This window comes from Emys orbicularis, chromosome 6 (assembly GCF_028017835.1).
Source record: "Emys orbicularis isolate rEmyOrb1 chromosome 6, rEmyOrb1.hap1, whole genome shotgun sequence".
In the NCBI taxonomy this organism is placed as follows: domain Eukaryota; kingdom Metazoa; phylum Chordata; order Testudines; family Emydidae; genus Emys; species Emys orbicularis.
The window spans coordinates 57,147,145-57,167,579 of NC_088688.1; positions in this window are offsets into that span (position 1 = coordinate 57,147,145).

A 20,435-nucleotide genomic window follows, 5' to 3' on the forward strand; every position below is an offset into this window, starting at 1 on the left:
ACACCGCTGATTTCCCCGACAGCCAGGAGCTCTTCATCACCCTTACCGAGATCCCCTACCAACCGTCCACAGCCGTTACCCCGGACACCGAATCAGGGGAAGGATCACGCAGTGAGTGCTTTAAACATCTAAACATGTAATTTTAACGTAACTGGAATATTTATATTGTTAAGAATGGACTTTTCATTCACTCAGTTAAACATAGAAACTTTTATTTATAACAAAACAGGAATATTAACTCTATTAGCAATTTGGTGTTCATGATTTATTTGGCTTAGTCAACTATTTAGTCCTAACTATGTATAAAAAATCAAATAATGTCCGGATATTCATGATTAGGCCACCACAGGACGCTCCACTCTGTAGTCCCTTATACTGCACTTAAACGAAAAGACGGTCAATGTGCCCGGGAATTGACAGAGAGTCCTCCTGGGATAGCTCAGCCTAGCTCTCCTGGAGGTACCGCTCAAGCATGTGCATCAGGTTCCGTGGCAGGGCGATCTTGTTCGGTCCACCGTGGTAACACACGTTCCCACGCCATGAGTCCATTAAGTAGTCCGGGATCATGGCACGGCACAGCATGGCGGCATACGGCCCTGGCCTCTGCATGGTCTCCCGAAGCATTCTTCCCCTCTCGCTCTCCGAGATCCTCATTAGAGTTATATCGCACATGACGCCCTGCTTTAAATTAGGGAGGGGAATGTTAGTATTGGGACTGCTTTACAGCCACGCGGTGGAGGCGGCAGAGGGGCAGCATACAGTGATCTTTCCCGGGGACAGCCGCGAGGTGGTGGGACAGGGGCAGAGCTCATGCTTCCCTGATTGCTGCCAGCAGAGAGTGGCCTTGCATTCAGTGCGAAAGGAGCCCAGTGCTACTATTACATTTTTAAGCTGCCACAAGTCTACGGCTTACCATGTTTTCCTGCAACAAAAGTAGAGGTGTCCTGCCACGCTTCTCTGATCGCAACTGCAAGACCCCAGGCACTGAAGGCGAGGGCCGAAAATTCGACCTTGTCCTGAGTGCGCATGTGAAAGGTGCAGTGCATGGTGTTGTTCACAGAGAAAGACTATGTTCTTTGTTAGCAACTTCATTTATCTGTCTCAGGAATTCACTCCCTTTTTCCCATTCCCACAGACACATCTGCGACTGTCTCCCAACCCAGCCTGGCATCACACTCCCAGAGGCTAGCGCAGATTAGGAGAAGGAAGAGGAAGACGCGTGAGGACATGTTTTATGAACTTATGGACTGCTCACGAGAGCAGGCAGCCCAGACGACACAGTGGAGGGAGAACTTGTCACAAATGCACAGAGCAGTCATGGAACGGGAGGAGAGGTGGCGCCAGGAGGACCAGCAGGCTACTCAAACCCTGCTTGGACTAATGAGGGAGCAAACGGAGACGCTCCGGCGCCTAGTGGATGTTCTGCAAGACCGGAGGCAGGAGGACAGAGCCCTGCTGCTGTCTATCTCTAACCGCCCTCCCCCGCCACCAAGTCCCACACCCCCCTCACCAAAAGTCCAAAGAAGGAGGGGCGGCAAGGGCCGTTAAAACTTTCAGTCAGCCCCTGCACACTGCTGCAGCAATGTAAGGCTCTCGTTCCACAAAGTTTGAAAAGTCCTTTCCTACCCATCTCACAGAAGCCCACGTCCAAGTTTCCCCCCCCCCCCCCTTTTCATGTGCGGTTCATAATAAAACATCTGTTTCTGTTAAGTACTGTTTCCGAGAGTGTCTTTTAGAGGGGATACTGTCTGAAGGGGGGGAAGGGGTTTGTTACTTGGACAGGACAGTCACCTTTAGCAGGCTACAGAGGCGGGGGCAGGTCCAGCATCAGGACACATACACAGTGCAGTCACCAGTTACCCTGGTCAGTCTGGGAGGCGGTTTTCATGTTCTGGGGTGCGAGGGGGTTGATCTGTGACTTTGTGGCGGGGGAGGGCAGTTAGAGATCTTATGCCGCGGTCCTTATCCTGGATCACAGAGCCACGCAGCAGGGGGTCTGTTACCCTCCGCCCCCTGCCAGAAAGTCACTTGGCCGACACATACACGCAGTCCCGCCCAGGACTGCTGGCAGGCTCCGTTGAAACAACCAATCCAGCACTGCGGAGCCTGTCAGTCCCGGAGTTTAGAAGCATCATTTGCATCAGAACACTAAACCCGCCCCCCGCCACAGTCTGCGTCCCCGGTTTAAAACATTCCCGCGAAAACAGTAAGAAAGAGAACCTTGTTCATTAACAAAATGGAACAGATTTTATTTGTTGGGAAGGTGGTGAAGGGGGTATGTAACTTGGAAGGATAGTCAACAGTAACTGGGTAAAGAAACGGGGGCAGGTTCAACATCTGTGTCCACAAAGTAAACAGTCACTGGAGACCCTGCTCAGTCAGGAACCTGGCTTTCAAAGCCTCCCTGATGCACAGCGCGTCCCGCTGGGATCTTCTAATCGCCCGGCTGTCTGGCTGGGCGTACTCAGAAGCCAGGCTATTTGCCTCAACCTCCCACCCCGCCATAAAGGTCTCCCCCTTGCTCTCACACAGATTGTGGAGCACACAGCAAGCAGCTATCACAATGGGGATATTGGTCTCGCTGAGATCACAGCGAGTGAGTAAGCTTCTCCATCTCCCCTTGAGACGGCCAAAAGCACACTCCACCACCATTCTGCACTTGCTGAGCCGGTAGTTGAAGAGTTCTTTCCCTGAGTCCAGTGCGCCAGTGTAGGGCTTCATGAGCCAGGGCATGAGCGGGTATGCAGGGTCCCCGAGGATGACTGTAGGCATCTCCACATCCCCAACAGTTACTTTGTGGTCCGGGAAGTAAAGACCTTCCTGCAGCCGTCTAAACAGACCAGAGTTCCTGAAAACCCGAGCGTCATGAACCTTGCCAGGCCATCCAACGTTGATATTAGTAAAACGTCCCCGATGGTCCACCAGTGCTTGCAGCACCATGGAAAAGTATCCCTTTCTGTTTATGTACTGGCTGCCCTGGTGGTCCGGTCCCAGGATAGGGATGTGAGTCCCATCTATAGCCCCACCGCAGTTTGGGAATCCCATCTCGGCAAAGCCATCTATGATGAGCTCCACGTTTCCCAGGGTCACTACCTTTGATAGCAGTAGCTTGACGATTGCCTTGGCTACTTGCATGACAGCAACCCCCACAGTAGACTTGCCCACACCAAAGTGGTTAGCGACGGACCGGTAGCTGTCTGGCGTTGCAAGCTTCCAGAGGGCTATGGCCACTCGCTTCTGGACAGTCAGGGCTGCCCGCATCCGGGTGTCCTTTCGCTTCAGGGCAGGGGACAGCAACTCACACAGTTCGAGGAAAGTCCCCTTCCGCATGCGAAAGTTGCGCAGCCACTGGGATTCATCCCAGACCTGCAGCACTATGCGGTCCCACCAGTCCGTGCTTGTTTCACGGGCCCAGAATCGCCGTTCAACAGTATCCACAAGACCCAGTGACAGCGAGATGTCCTGGGCGCTGGGTCTCATGTTTTCTGAGAGGTCGGAGCTAGTGTCCGACTTCATGCCGTCACGGTGGTGCCGTAGCCTCCTCTCCTGATTTATCTGCAGCTGCCTCTGGTAAAGGTGGATGAGAAGCTGCGATGCGTTGAGAACTGCCACAACTGCAGCGATGGTCGCAGCGGGATCCATGCTCGCACTGCTGTGGCGTCCGCGCTGTCAGTAATCAGAAAAGTGCGCGAACTGATTTCCCGCCGGCGCTTTCAGGGAGGGAGGGAGGGCGTGAGTGACGGACGGATGACGACAGGCACCAAAAAGCACCCTCGACACATTTTTTTACCCAGAAGGCATTTGGGGCTCGACCCAGAATTCCAATGGGCAGCGGGGACTGCGGGAACTGTGGGATAGCTGCCCACAGTGCACCGCTTCCAATGTCGACGCTTGCCCCGTTAGTGTGGACTCACAAAGTCGAATTACTGTCCTTAGTGTGGACACACACGTTCGACTTTGTAATATCGATTCCACATAGTCGAATTAACTAAAATCGAAGTACTCTCGTAGTGTAGACATACCCTAAGAGAGTACTTTTGCATAGGACAAGAGAATTTTTGTTTTATCAACATAACATATTGCTTATGACAAAGCAACATAAGTAGCACAGTAGTAGAATAGCACCACTCTACTATTGAATGAAATTGAACATAAAAGAACACATTGACTTACCTTCCTCTAAGGGAGTAGGGTGAGCCTATTTGCTAGCACACCATTTCTGGTTCATTGGTTTGATCTCAGAGAGTTTGAACTGCAGATCAGTGTACAGTAATCAAGTAAAAAAAAAAAAAACACCACAAACCATACAGATTAGGGATGTAAGAGTTTAATCTGTTAATGATTAAACTCCGCCAAGGGTCCCGGCTGCCGGCCCTGCACCTGGGATCCCTCCCGGCTGCCTTCCTGCTGCCACCCAGCATCCTGGCATGCCTGGGGTCCGTCCCGGCTGCCGGCCCCGCACCTGGGGTCCGTCCTGGCTTCTGACCTGCTGCCGCCCGGTGTGCCCGGTGTCCATCCCAGCTGCCTGCTCCAAGTCCAGGGCTCTGCTGCCGCTGCATCTGGGGCTCTACTCTCGCCTGGCGCACCCAGCATCCCAGCTGCTGACCTCGTGCCCGGGGTCCCTCCCAACTGCCAGCCCCACTGCCACCCTGCGCTCTGCTCCCGGCCCTACTAGATCCATTATATGTTATAATATATATATTGTCAATTCAGATATATTTCTCAGTACCGGGTTTACCATGGCACCAGTGGCTCCATGGTGCTGGGCCCACACTCAGAAGGGGCCCCGGTGTCCAGACTGTGGTCCCACCTCTCCAACCCGCTCTGCCTGGGTTCTGCTTGGACGAGGCCCCACCCACCGCTCACTCCTCTTCACCCCCCTCTTTCCCGCCTAACCCCTGGGGTGTGAGTGGTGGGCTGGGCCCCAGGGCCATCCTTACCCATACGCAAACTATGCAGCTGCATGCTGCTCCAGCGGCCAGCCTGATCCCCTGGCCGGCTCAGCCGGCCAGGAAAGCTGCCTCCGCCCCTGCTCCCAGGCGCCACCGGTCTGTGCTGGGGGCGTGGTTCCCCCCGTTTCCCCCAAGTCCCAAGGCTGAGAGCCAGGGGAGCAGACTCATGCTGGGGGACGGTTTTCCTTCTGCCCCCCAAGCCTGCTCCTGCCCCCACAGACTTCGGGCACAGCTCCCCCCCCCCCCCCGTGGGGGGGGGCTGCATAGGGCACCACAATGTCTAGGGACGACCCTACTGTACTCCTCCAGGCATGTGGGTCCTGAGGGAGCCTGGCTGGGGCAGGCCGGGCTCCCGCTCTGTCCTGGCTGGTTGTGTCGCTTCCGAGGGGCCAGAGAGATCCTTGACTGGCCCCAGCAGTGCTGCAGGCTCAGCTCATGCATGGACATAGTCACTTCCAGCAGGCCGGTGAGTGTGGCTGGGGGGCAGGAAGGGTGTGGAGGAGTGGATCTCTGGAGGGTCTGTGGGGGGCAGTGGGGGTTCTATGTGGGGTACTCCTGGGAGAATGAAAACAGATCCCCTGCAGATTTCTTTGCTTCCCTTTCAAAAGTGACTGAAGAACAAAGGGAGGGGGGTGGCAGCTGAGAACGCCCATGGGCTTAGTTTGGGGGGCAGTGCCCCCAAACAGAGGTGAGGCATGGAGGCACACAGTCACATGCCACTGCCTCCTCCCCTTTCTGCAAGCTGAAAAAAGAGGGTGCTGCTCAGAAGATGCCACTTTCTGGGTCCTAGTGCTGGTTGAGCTCCCCTTCTGTGTACTGGGAGCCATCCTGTTTTCCGTACAACAGTGAGTGCCTATGGTGGGGAAGGGCAGGGGCAGGCTGGGGTTAGGGGGAAAGAGGCAGCGGGGAAGGAATGCGGTAGGGTGGGCAGGAGATGGAGCGGTGGGGAAGGGGGATGGGATGGGGAAGAGAAGGGGACAGGGGAAGCGGGAGCAGGGGGAAGAGGCAGTGGGGAAGGAAGGGTGTGGGTTGAGGAGGAGATGGAGCAGTGGGGAAGGGGCATGGGATGGAGAAGAGAAGGGGATGGGGGAAGCGGGGCAGGAGGGAAGCTGGAGCCCAGCATGCGGCATACCCTTGGCAGAAGCTGGGGCTCCCCTGTTAAGCAGGCCCATTGAACCCTCACCCTGACAAGCCTTCACCTGGATCCCCTGCAGAGTCCCATTGCCCTTGCACCTGAAACCCCCCAATGAGCTTCTGTGCATCCAAATCTCCCACTGAGCTGCCCGCACCCAGATTGCCCCACAGAGAACTCTCTTACCCCCACAATAAGTCCCTCTGCACTTGGATCCTGCTGCCGGGCTGAGCCTGCTCACTCACACCTGGTGCGCCTGGCACAGGGGGGCAGGGCCCCAGGGTGTTTCTGGGGCAGGCCTAACCCTTGCACTGTGTCAGGGTCGGGTGCAGCCTCACTGCCGAGTCCCTGTTGTGGGGTGGAGGGAGGCCGCAGGGTAATCTCCTACCTCCATGCAACCAGTGGCCTGTGCTTCCCACTGCCATGTTGGAGCCTCCACATTTATTTATTGACAAATAAAATTTGCAGAATTTTAAAATATTGTGAGCAGAATTTTTAATTTTTTGGTGCAGAATCCCCTCAGGAATATGGGGTGCTGTGTAGCTGTGATGGTGGGACTGTGAGGAAGGTCGTGGGCAGTGGGGAGGTCTATGGATGGGGGGGCGCTGGGCGAGTGGTGTGGTGTGCAGGGTGCTGTCCAGTTGTGGTGGGAGGCCAGCGGGGGAGGTCTCTGGGCGGGGTGGGGGCTGGGCATAGAGATCTGTGGTGGAGGTCTCTGGGCGAGGGGGCGCTGGGCATAAGGGTGGGGCACTGGGCAGGGGGGCGATGTGGTGCGGGCCTGCCCTCAAGGGGAAGGGGCATGCTGGCAGCACAGGGCTGGGCAGGCCAGTGTGCATCTGGCAGTTGCAGGTTTGTAAACAGTGCCCTCCTGCTGGGCTGCTCCCGCCACGCTGTGCCTCATTGCCCCCAGCCTGCCCGTCACTCTGTAGACTGACCGTCCCACCCCCGTGCACCTTGCCCCATGGGGGCCCACAAATATGTTTGGCGCCGGGCCCACAAAAAGTATCCTATCTTGCAGGGGTTTTAGAGAAACTAAGAAGCACAAATGACCAGTGTTTTCATCTTGTAATGGCAGGAAATTGATCTTGTGATCTCTGGTTAATCTTCTTTTGGATGGTGAAAATACTTCAAAGGTCCTACCAATATGTCCTTTGTTTTCCCGCCCCAAATACAGCAAGCAGTTAATACTATGGATATAAGAATCACTGCAATTAAACATCTAACCCTGCACTCCTGGCCCCTGCCCGCCCCCAGCTTGGCCTCCGCCTCCACCCCCTTACCCCGTCCATGTCCCCCCCCCTCCCAGAGACATGGCTCTGCTCCCAGGGGTAAGGAGGGGGCTGGCTTTAAAAATGTTCCAGCACCACTGGTTCACAATGAATCTACTGCACATATATATTATCTTTGTCAAGTGCTTTTATTAACAACAAAAACAGCCAGTCTTGTGTGTAAAACTAAAACCTACTTTTTTGTTTAACTTTTTACATAATATCCGTGAGCCGTCCAAAACCACAAAAAGTCAGATCAGAATTTCAACTCTACTGCTGATTTTTGTTAAGAAAAATTATCAGGTTTACATGCTCTGGTGTCAGTTTTGTGCGCAGCCAATTAACAGTAAGGCCAGAGTTGAAAAACACATGTTTTGCAGGCACAGACGTTCCTGGAATGCGCAGGTAACTGTTTGCCAGTTTTCCAAGCCTTGGAAAACGGTATGCATTGGCCTTCCACCACTTCAATGGACTGCATTCCAATGAAGAACAAGGCTTCCTGAAGTAATTTTCCAGTTCATTTTCTACTGCATTCTTCTTTTTGGCGTAACTTTCATGTAAAAGCATCACTACAGCACTCTTCTGAGTTTCATGCATTTTTTTTCGGTGCTGGCTCTATCGGCTAATCCAGTTCAGCACTTCTCGGTTCAGCCCTAGCACTCGGAGGTTCTTCTATTTCTAACATTGATGCAAGTCGCTGCTAAATCAAAGCTTCTGCAATCTGGACAACAGGTGAAAGAAACCGCATGTGTTCATGATGTGGATCTAACAAGGAGGCAATAAGTGCAGGTTTGGCAGTTAAGGCAGGATCATTGGGTTTCATGCGATGCTCCAGAGAGTGACGAACAGCAGCCTTGAAATCAGCAACTTTTCAGTTTTTGACAGGAGCTTCGCTTCTGAGGTCAGTTTGGAGAAGACTGTTGCAAATTGGATAAATAGTTGAAATTGACACTGACTATTCAGCAGACATGGCAGTTGTAGCACATTTTAAAGTGGAAAGTACTGGTAAGATATCCTCTATGAATTTCCAGTGCTCATCTTGCAGCTGAAGGGTTCGGGCATCAGATTGTTTTGTTACAGAGCTATCTGAAAGTGCAGCTGTTATAGCCCACCTTTGCTCAATGATCTTTCAAACATGTCATATACCAAATTTCAGCAAGTTTTACACAATTGGATCAGACGGTGTTGCTTAACCTGAAGCTGTGTTTGTTTTCTTTCGAGTGCTTTTGCAGCCACAGTGCTGTGGTAGAAGTGTGCAACTAGTCTACTTGCAGCTGCAACAGTATGATCCACACTAGTTGAAGAAAACCCATCATTTATGGCTAGCTGCAAAGTATGGGCAAAACAATTGACAGATTCCCATGTAACATATCTCGGTGTGTTGGTGAGCACAATGTTGCTTGCATTATCGTGTATGCATGCCAAGACGTGGCCTGCCAGACCCCATCTTTCCACTGTAACGTTTAATTTTTCAGCAAGATTTTCTGCTGTATGTCATTCTGCCATACTTTTGTAGAACTGCGGATCAAAGCTTCCAATTTTCAATATAATGGCAAGTGACAGTCATGTAGCTTTCTGTAGTTAATGTCCAGCAGTCAGTGGTGAAAGCTCCTTTAACGGCGTTTTCCAATTTTTCCCGGACAGACTTCAGTCTTCATGGCACTTCTCTAGTCGCGAGGATATAGTCTGTCTCACAGGCACACAGTATTCAGGTTCTGCAAAACTCATCAGTGCATGAAAACCTGTACCCTCAATGACACTTACAGGCAGCATATCTGTAGTGATCATGGTTAAGGCTCTGTTTTTGTCATGGAGTTCACGGGCAGTAGCAGAGCCTCAGGCGCGGCAGCAGCCGAGATCCCAGGAACGCCGGGATGCCGGGCAGTAGCAGAGCCTCAGGCATAGGGCCAGCAGCTGGGACAGACCCCGGGCGCGGGAAGCCGTGCATAAAACATGAGGGTGCTGTAACACCCCCGGCATCCCATGTTCCCTGGGTAAACGTTTAACCGTATAACTGATAGAATTTGAATTGGTTACATGGTTACTGTTTTTTACACTTTATTTCCATCCCTAACAGATATGTTGAGGCAAAGTGAACAAGTATTTCAATGATTGTTTGGGACAATTCAGGGAACTCTTTTTTCTAACTGAGAATCAGAACTGATCAAGAAGTATAACTTTAAACTTATCTCTCAAAATAGAGTCACCAGCAAGGTCGAACAAATTCTCTTATACAATGGCTACACTACAGAACTTACAGTGGCACAGCTGCATTGGTGCTGCAGTGCAGACTCTCTCCGATGGGAGAGAGCTCTCGTATCAACTTAATTACTCCATCCCCCGCGAGCAGTGGTAACTATGTCGGTAGGAGTTTCTCCCTCCCGCTGACATAGCGCTGTTCACACTGGCGCTTAGGTCAGTGTAACTTACATCACATGGGGGTGGCTTATTCACACCCCTGAGCGACATAAATTATACTGCAGTAAGTGGTAGTGTGTACATAACGTAAGCCTCATGGCAATCTTAGCCTTTGCTACAACGTCCTCTGAAAAGAGATTTAGAACCCAGACAAAATCTTGCAATTCACTTGCCTCTTTTGGGAAAATATTTGGAGAATTGCATGCAAAGCTGAGACAAATGATCCAAAATTGCATCTTTAACTTCTAGGACGAACATTCATAGATTCCAAGACCAGAAGGGACTATTGTGATCATCTAGTTAGGCTGATCTCCTATATTAAACAGGCTACAGAACTTCCCCCAAAATAATTCCTGAGCATATCAAAACCTCCAAGCTTGATTTAAATATTGTCAGTGATGGAGAATCCACCATGACCCTTGGTAAATTTCACTGTCTAAAATTTTGAACTCTTTCTCAGCAGTAATTCTTAGTGAGACCAAATGGCAAAATAAAAAGTCTTCTGATCTCAGATGAGCTGGTGTATGGAATAAAAACCATTATTTTTGCTGAATTTGTGCAGATGATACTCTTTTCAGTTTGTAATTCGAAAAAAGGGCTTTGCCTCTGCTTCAACTATCTGCTCCTCAACATATCAGCAATTCTGCAGCTAACCATGTTGTCAGATAGTGGGATAAGACTTAGCTGGTCATCAGCTCTCCTTCCACATACTATCCATACCATTTCAGTCACTGCTTTCACCAATCATGAGATTTTTCTATTTCTTTCTTTTTGAGACAACATAGGCTGTTTCAAGTGTTTTGTTCCCTTTTTTTATGAAGACTATGCCCCTCTCTAGCTGGGTTTGATCACCAGTGATGCCTAATACTGTAGGTGTAACCAGTAGGTTAACTGGCTTCTCAGGCCACTTTAACCCTTTTTGTCACTTCTGTGGGAGTATCAACCCCATCACATTAACTCTTGCTAATTTGTTAAAAGTAATATGATTTTGGCCCCTGCTACAGGCAATTTGGTGATCATAAAAAAAGTTCCAGCCTTGACCCAGTTTTTGTGAAACAAAATTAGAGAGACTCCACTGAACTGCAAGCCCAGAGACCATCAATTATAGTCCGCACTCTTCCCCACTGATAGCTGCTAATATTTCTGTGTTTAGCAACCCTTATTATGAGGCAAGGTTTTGTACCTTGAGGGATAACTGATTTATCAACTTCACCGGTGAGATGACTGAGAACTTACCTATATGTGGTCACTTCAGGCTGAACCAGCGTCTAATATAACAGAACCAAGTCTTTTCCACTTTACCACATAGTCTTTCAGAAGGACCATGTCAAATTAGGTGTGTCTTTTAATCCACACTAACATAGAATGTCATATTTTAGCAGATAGACCATTTAGAGATTTGTGACTCTGCTACTGCTTCCATGTTAAGAAATCTGGTTCTTTACCTCAAGTGATAGTGTCATGTTTTCACATCTAGAAATCGCATCTTCATGCCCTCCTATTTGGCTATGCTTCTGTAACCACTAGATCATAATCTGCTCCCGGAACCAAGAATAGAAATCAAGAATTCTAATGCTCAGCATTTCACTGCTGTCTCACAAATACCCTGTGTAATCCACTGGCAATGTGTGTGTGTTGTGGTTCCCTGCAGCTCAGGTTCGTCTACATATTGGATAATAGCATTGTTTTTTTTCCTACCAGTTACTTCTTCCACTTCAGTTTTAGAGCTCTGGATCTGAAGGTTGTAGGTTCTGGCATCTGAAATTGTATAGATCCATTTGAGGGTGGGTGAATAAATAAATAAATAAATATATATAAAACCATTAAATAATTATTGGGATGATTTGATATTACAAAACATGGCACTGTTGTCCCTTTTCGACCGTAGCAGCTAGTCCGAGTTTGGGGCCCTGAGGATGTTCCAGTTGGAAGTAAAAACTGAAGGAGTCTGGAATTTTCTTTGATGCACTCTTGTTTATTAACAGGGAATGTACAAGGTCCTGTGTTTCTGAATGCAAAAGGAATCAAGCTTACAGACCCAAGCCTTTTAAGCCAAAACTAGACCCAAAAGCTCTCTCTAGCTTTTTCTAGGGTCACACTGTGCTTACAGTCTCCTGCTTGGCTTTCTTGCCTCTCCTTCCTTCTGTTCTTGTCTGTTCCCTGTGTTTATGTGACACACACACACACACACACACACACACACACACACACACACACACACCATTTGTTTTAGGTGGGGGCTTATGCTTTTATAGTTATATTAATTGAAGGGTGAATTCATGCCTATTAATCTCAGTGGGGTTTTAACTCAATCTATAACAAGGTTTTACTCAGCTCGTAACAGTATTTGGAGGTGAATTTGGATATTGTGTTTTTCTGTTGCACTTACATTTGGTTAATGGAAGCTGCCCACTTAAGGATAGAGTGTGGCAGATTTAGAAGGTGTTTGAGACAGCAATAGGTGTGAGGGTTTGTCAGAGTGTCCCAAAGATGCTGCTTGTGTAAGTTTCAAAAAGGTCAGAACTTAAGTGTATGAAATTATCTTCTCAGAAAGCAAGACTTAATTCTCAGAGGTGAAACATTAGCACTAAGGGGGAACTAGATGCTTTTGGGTATTACTAATGAACCTTTCACTTGTAGGTTCCCAGTTTGAATCTTGCCCAGCTCAAAAGCAATTAAAAGTTTCTCCCATTTAAAAGATGCTTGGTAGTCCCATATTAGATGAGTTTGGTGAGTCCCAGTGATGATCGTCCGCATCATTTACAGTGTTGACTGCTCTTGAAATTTTATGAGTCTTTTGATATTTGGCATTCTTAAAGTCATAGCTCCTTGTGTCCGGTGATTGAGGGAATCATTTATGTGGAAGAAAAAAGCTTGAAAATGTGACCAGAATGTACCCTTAAGGCCTAGAAACCAGGAGAACAAAAAGAATCCCAAAATTATTTTTTTAAAATCTCATGATTTTAAGCCCATCTCATGTGGGGGACTGACTCATGAGGTTAGCAATACTGCTACCATACTTTGCACTAGATTGTAAGATTTTCAGGGCAGGGACTGAGAGCTTGTCTGCATAGGGGGTTTAATCAGCACTTTTTTCTGCATGTCAGGTAATGCCCAGTATGCAAGCCGCAGTAATAGCGTACAAGATGATAGGCCCTCTGTCAATGCACATTGTGTGCACATAATGGCAGTTTGCTGAGGGCATGGCGTTCTCTGAGGGGTATCTAATGCTTTTTTGCTTTGCTGCTGAGCAGTGTGCATTCTGGGATTTTTTCTCACTGTGCACTGTGGGATACATAGCAGAAGCCAGGCTAGTTCAAATTTTTAAAAAATCCCATGATTCATCTGTCTCTGCCCAGTACTTCCTTTCTAAACATGCTAGCACTATTTTCAAATTACTGTTGGCCAACAAGGACCCAACAATGCTCCATGCCACTATGCTAGCAAGCTTGAATATGCAGAGGCCGCTGATGCTGTATTTCAGTACTCCTAACAGGATTAATTAAGTTTGGGACTTTGCCTGCCACACCACTGAGCAAATGATGTGGCAGCAGCAGAGGGTCTTTAGCAGCAGTGAAACCCTGGATGTGGACCTGGAAGAAGAGGAAGACACCAAGCAACTGATAGTAGATAGGCAATCCTGGAGAAGGTTCACAGCATGGTGTTGATTCCGGACTCAGAAAACCAGCACAGATTGGTAGGAAAGAATTGTTCTGCTGATCTAGGATGACCAGCTGTGGTGAGAAATTTTCAGGATGAGGAAGGTAATCTTTTGGAACTAACCCCAGAGTTGCAGTGGCAGCATACCAACCTGTGTTGCCCTGTACCTATGGTCATGCAGGTTGCAGTTGCCATCTGGAAGCTAGCCACCCCCAAATGCTACTGGTTCATAGCAAACCAATTTGGTGTGGGGAGATCAACCATTGGGGCCATTGTACGCAGGTTTGTGATGCCATGGAAAAAAGTAACGTTGCACCGGGTTATAAAGCTTAGTAATGCTCAGGAGGTTATTGATAGTTTTGCGCACATGAGGGTTCCAAATTGCATTGGGGCAAGAGATGAGACCCATGTGCCTATTATTTGCCCCCTCCCCTTTATCTGGACTCAGAATTCTTAGACCAAAATGGGCCTCCAGGGTGCCCCAATGGCTTGTCGACCACCATGGCAGGTTTATGGACATAAATGCTGAGTGGTCTGGAAGGGTCCATAATCTTTTGGAACTTTGCTCTATTTAAAATTAATGGAGAAAGGACTGTTTGTCCCCAGGAACACTGTGGACATTAATAGCGAGGACATTGCTCTGGTTGTTCTGGGAGACTGGCTGTATCCTCTGCTTGGATAGAAGGAAAGAACAGTTTAACTATCGCCTCAGTAGTTGCAGACTGTGCATTTGAAATGGAGATGGTTCCGTTTGTGCAATAGGTTGGAAGTAGCAGGAAAAAAATCCCAAAGATTAAAGCAGCTTATTGTATTTTGCATCATAATTGTGAGAGTAAGGGAGAAAACCTTAGTGATGGGTGGGAAACTGAGTTGCAGAGAGTTGCGTGATGGTATAAGCAGCCAGCAAGCCGTCCAATACAAAGTGCAAACAGGCAGGGTGATATTGTCAGACATGCCTATTGCTCTTATTTTGAGTCTTAGGCCTGAAATTGTGCAGTTGTACATCCCTCTGTTAACCCGTTGAGAGGATGAGGGGGGAGGGGAGTTGGACGTTCTTTGTGCAGTTGTTATTTAGGGTGGTGGAAGTTCACTGCTGTGGCAATCCCTATTGTACCTGGCGCACTGGACCTAGTGCAAGTTCTGAGGCCTGAACCAGAGGCTGTGAACCAAAGTCAGGCCATGTATTAAAACATGCAGAATTAATACGCTGCACTATATACTAATAACATTGGAGCTCCAAGGACAGAAGCACTGCAGCCTAAACTGAGTTACCGAGGAAATGACATTCCAGCCTCCAGCACTTAACCGCACTGGGTAGTACTGTCAAGATCTGCAGAACCAGCTATCTGCTCATTGCTGGGATAGCACATGGAAAAAGCACAAATGTGCAAGCCAACTGACAACAGTGTCTTTGCTTACATGTGTTTGGAAAACATTATGAATTAGTGCAAACTTAATTATTGTCAGTGTAAAATGAATGGTTATTATTAAACAATCTGTTCTATACCAAACACAAATTAACCTCATCTGAAATGAAAATGAAAACAACTTTTAATTATGAAACTATATATTTAAAAACTCTGTTATCTAACTACAAAGAACCCTTTCAGTATACAAGCAATGAAACAAAACCGCAAAGTACAACTGTGCAGTGCAGAGCACAGTGCAAGGGGTGGAGAGGGGCTTAAAGTCATAGGTGAGTATATGTCTTGGCCCTGCCTTTTCTTGTTTGTGGAGCTTATGGTGTTGAGTACCAAAGCTTGAAGTCACCAGGGGTAATAGAGGGCTCAAAAAAGCTGGGGTTCCATGTGCCACTGTTCTCAGTGTCCTGAGCTGGGGTCTGTAAGGGGAACTGCCTCTGGGAGCAGTCCTGCAGGTACAGCAGGGAGGAGGAGTTGTTCCCAGTAGCCTCTATTGTCCAGGTGGATAACGTGACTGGGGGTTGGTTTGCAGTACTGCATTGCCTTCTGCCCTAATAGTAACATGTGGGGCAGTAGGGCACTTTGGCTTTGTATTGCCGCCAGGAGTTGCCTCTGCATCTTCCTGTCTTTTCTCATACTGTCTTTGGCCATGACAGTGCTTTCTCTGGCAAATGTCACGCTGTCTTTTCCACTGCAATGATCTCCCAGGAAAGCTCTTTGCCAGATTGCCTCTCTGTCCTCAGATACTGCCTCCACCTCTGCATTTTTTTATTTTTTTTTGAGTGGGGACAGTGTAATGATGTCTGTGAACATTTCATCATGACTTTTCTTTTTTCTCCCCCTCAGGTTTGCTAGACACTCAGTCACTGACAAAGTCTCTGACCTCAAGGGTCTGTCCAGTGCAGGTGCCGTAGTGGTGGGGTATTAGGAAAAAGACATTTATTGTTCATATTTGGGGGGGCACTTTGATAGCATATTTTTACATGCATTTCTGGTTTTACGTCCCTGAGATTCTTCCCAGCCTGTGGGGGAACCTCAGAGATGGTAAGTGGTGTGTGAATTGGGATTTTTGTCCATTCAGTATGTGCTGTTTGGCTTTGCAGTTGTACCCTGGAGATTTTGTGGGAGGGGATATATGTTCCTGGTCTGGCTTTACAGTTTTCCTGTGCCTAGGAGCTACTTATATAGTATCAGAAGAGTTAGTGGGGTGAATCTAGGGGTGAGTTATATAGTAATCCTGTCAAGGCTGTATCCCCACTTTGAACTTTAGGGTACAAGTGTGGGGGCCTGCATGAGGACTTCTAAGCTTAATTACCAGCTTAGTTCTGGTCCGCTGCCACCATTCCCTTCCCTGGGAAGCTTTGAGAAACTTTTCACCAATTCCCTGGTGAATACAGATCCAAACTCCTTGGATCTTAAAACAAGGAAAAATCAATCAGGTTCTTAAAAAGGAGGCTTTTAATTAAAGAAAAAGGTAAAAATCATCTCTGTAAAATCAGTATGGAAAATAACTTTACAGGGTAATCAAACTTAAAGAGCTCAGAGGACCCCCCTCTGTCTTAGGTTCAAAGTACAGCAAACAAAGATAAACACTCAAGTAAAAGGTACATTTACAAGTTGAGAAAACAAAGTAAAACTAAGACGCCTTGCCTGGCTTTTTACTTACAAGTTTGAAATATGAGAGACTTGTTTAGAAAGATGGGGAGAACCTGGATTGATGTCTGGTCCCTCTCAGTCCCAAGAGCGAACAACCCCTTAAACAAAGAGCGCACCAAAGCCTTCCCTCCCCCCCCCCCCAAGATTTGAAAGTATCTTGTCCCCTTATTGGTCCTTTGGGTCAGGTGTCAGCCAGGTTACCTGAGCTTCTTAACCCTTTACAGGTAAAAGGATTTTGGAGTCTCTGGCCAGGAGGGATTTTATAGTACTGTACACAGGAGAGCTGTTACCCTTCCCTTTATAGTTATGACACGTCCCCCAAATCACAGATAGTGTTGGACGTCCGGTTCCATACTGGCTGTCATTTTTTCCTGGAGCTCTAGGAGAAAACAGAGTTAATAAGACACATGTACCTTTAGACATACTACTGATTATATAAAAACTAACAATATGTTTCATTCCAAGAACAATTGTTAACCAGTTAACTCTGGGAAACTTTCCCGGGAGAGTGCATCAGCCACTTTGTTAGAAGCTCCCGAAATGTGTTGTATTTCAAAATCAAAATCTTGGAGAGCTAAACTCCACCGAAGAAGTTTTTTGTTATTTCCCTTGGCGGTATGAAGCCACTGTAGCGCAGCCTGGTCTGTTTGTAGTTGGAACCGCCGTCCCCAAACATATGGGCGTAGCTTATCCAGCGCGTACACAATGGCGTAGCATTCCTTTTCGCTGATTGACCAGTGGCTTTCCCTCTCAGACAGTTTCTTGCTGAGAAACACGACAGGATGGAATTCTTGATCCGGTCCTTCCTGCATTAAAACTGCTCCCACGCCTCGCTCGGACGCATCTGTGGTTACTAGGAATGGTTTGTCAAAGTCTGGGGCCCTTAGCACAGGGTCAGACATGAGTGTTGCCTTAAGCTGGTGAAAGGCCTTTTGACACTCATCAGTCCACTGAACTGCATTTGGCTGTTTCTTTCTGGTTAGGTCTGTCAGCGGGGTGGCGATTTGGCTGTAGTGTGGTACAAATCGCCTATAATATCCGGCCAAGTCTAAGAAGGATTGGACCTGTTTCTTTGACTTTGGAACCGGCCACTTTTGGATAGCATCCACTTTGGCCTGTAGGGGATTTATAGTTCCTTGACCCACCTGGTGCCCCAGGTACGTCACTCTGTTTTGGCCTATTTGACACTTTTTAGCCTTAACAGTTAGTCCTGCCTGTCGGATGCGCTCAAAGACTTTTTCCAGGTGCTCCAGGTGTTCTGTCCATGAATCAGAAAAAATGGCCACATCATCGAGGTAGGCAACTGCAGATTCTCCCAATCCCGCTAGGAGACCATCTACAAGTCTTTGGAAGGTGGCGGGTGCATTTCGCAACCCGAAAGGGAGTACATTGAATTCATACACCCCTGCCTGGGTGACGAAGGCTGACCTTTCCTTAGTGGGTTCATCTAGTGGTACTTGCCAGTACCCCTTGGTTAAGTCTAAAGTAGAGATGAATTGGGCATGTCCCAATTTCTCCAATAGCTCATCTGTGCGTGGCATTGGATAGTTGTCAGGACGAGTTACAGCATTTAGCTTACGGTAGTCCATGCAAAAGCGTATTTCCCCATCTGGTTTGGGAACTAGAACCACTGGAGATGCCCATGCACTATTAGAGGGGCGGATTATACCCATCTGTAGCATGTCCTGGATCTCCCTTTGTATAGCAGTTTGGGCATGAGGTGACTCCCGGTAGGGTGGGGTTCTAATTGGGTGAGCATTACCTGTGTCAATGGAGTGGTATGCCCGTTCGGTCCGTCCTGGAGTGGCTGAGAAAATCGGTGCAAAGCTTGTGCACAGCTGCTTGATCTGCTGTCGTTGCAGACGTCCCAGGGTCGTGGAGAGGTTCACCTCTTCCACGCCACCATTCCTTTTTCCTTCGTAGTAGACACCTTCAGGCCACTCCGCGTCATCTGTTTTCTGGGCTGTAAACTGGCAAACGTTTAATTCTCTGGAATAAAAGGGCTTAAGAGAATTAACATGGTATACCTTAGGCTTTATGTTGGAGGTGGGGGAGGCTATGAGATAGTTAACAGCTCCTAGGCGCTCCTGGACCGTGAATGGTCCTTCCCATGACGCTTCCATTTTATGGGCCTGGAGCGCCTTTAAGACCATGACTTGGTTTCCTACTTTGAAGGACCGTTCTCTGGAATGTTTATCATACCAGGCCTTTTGCTCTTCCTGAGCATCCTTTAGGTTTTCTTTAGCAAGGGCTAAAGAGTGTCGGAGGGTGCTTTGTAGGTTGCTTACAAAGTCTAGAATGTTAGTTCCTGGAGAAGGCGTAAACCCCTCCCATTGCTGCTTCACCAACTGTAATGGCCCCTTAACCTCGCGGCCATACACAAGTTCAAATGGTGAAAACCCTAAACTGGGATGTGGTACAGCCCTGTAGGCAAAAAGCAACTGCTGCAACACTAGGTCCCAATCATTGGAGTGTTCATTTACGAATTTACGTATCATGGCCCCCAAAGTTCCATTAAACCTCTCCACCAGGCCATTGGTTTGATGGTGATGAGGGGTGGCAACCAAGTGATTCACCCCATGAGCTTCCCACAGGTTTTTCATGGTCCCTGCCAGGAAATTAGTTCCCGAATCTGTAAGGATGTCGGAGGGCCAACCTACCCTGGCAAAAATGTCTGCTAATGCCTGGCACACACTTTTAGCCCTGGTGTTGCTTAAGGGTACAGCTTCCGGCCATCGGGTAGCAAAATCCATGAAAGTCAGTACGTACTGCTTTCCTCTGGGTGTCTTCTTTGGGAAAGGACCCAGAATATCCACAGCTACTCGCTGAAATGGGACCTCAATTATGGGTAGTGGCGGGAGAGGGGCTTTAACCTGGTCTTGGGGCTTTCCCACTCGTTGGCACACCTCACAAGACCGGACATAATTAGCAACGTCCTTGCCCATTCCCTCCCCGTGGAAGGACTTCCCCAACCGGTCTTTGGTTCTGTTCACCCCAGAATGGCCACTGGGATGATCATGGGCTAAGCTCAAGAGCTTTACCCGATACTTAGTGGGAACTACCAACTGTCTTTGAGGATGCCAGTCTTCCTGGTGCCCACCAGAAAGAGTCTCCTTGTATAAAAGTCCTTGTTCTACAACAAACCGGGATCGGTTAGAAGAGCTGAGAGGCGGTGGGGTGCTCCGTGCCGCCGCCCAAGCTTTCTGAAGGCTGTCATCTGCTTCCTGCTCGGCCTGGAACTGTTCCCTTGATGCTGGAGACATCAGTTCCTCCTTGGACGGTGGACTGGGGCTTGGTCCCTCTGGAAGCGATGCAGGTGCTAGGGCTGTTTCCATTGACTGTGAACCGCTGTCCGCTGGTGCACTATGTGGTATTTCAGGCTCTGGCTGAGCCTCTTGGGTAGGGTTATCTGCTGCTTCCGCCAGTTCAGGCTCACTGGTGCCCTCTGGTGTTGGAGTTGTAGACGGGTTTGCAAGCGCTGGACTCAGTGCTGGCAATGGTTCTGGTGCTGGCTGCGTTGCCAGTTCCGGTTCTGGGACTGGCTTTGGCTGGGCCTCTGGGATTGGATCCACTACGGCTGTTGCAGTCGTTGGCAGGAGATCCGGTTCCACCACCTTTGTTTGGGTCTCTGGTAACACAGACGGGGCCCTGGTGGACGGCTCAGGAACAGGGATGGGGGTGAAAGCTTGCTTAGCCTGGCTGCGGGTGACTATTCCCACCCTCTTGGCTAGCTTCACATGGTTGGCCAAGTCTTCCCCCAGCAGCATGGGGATGGGATAATTGTCATAGACTGCAAAAGTCCACATTCCTGACCAGCCCTTGTATTGGACATGCAACTTGGCTGTAGGCAAGGTTACAGACTGTGACACGAAGGGTTGAATTGTCACTGTAGCCTCTGGGTTGATGAGTTTGGGGTCCACTAGGGATT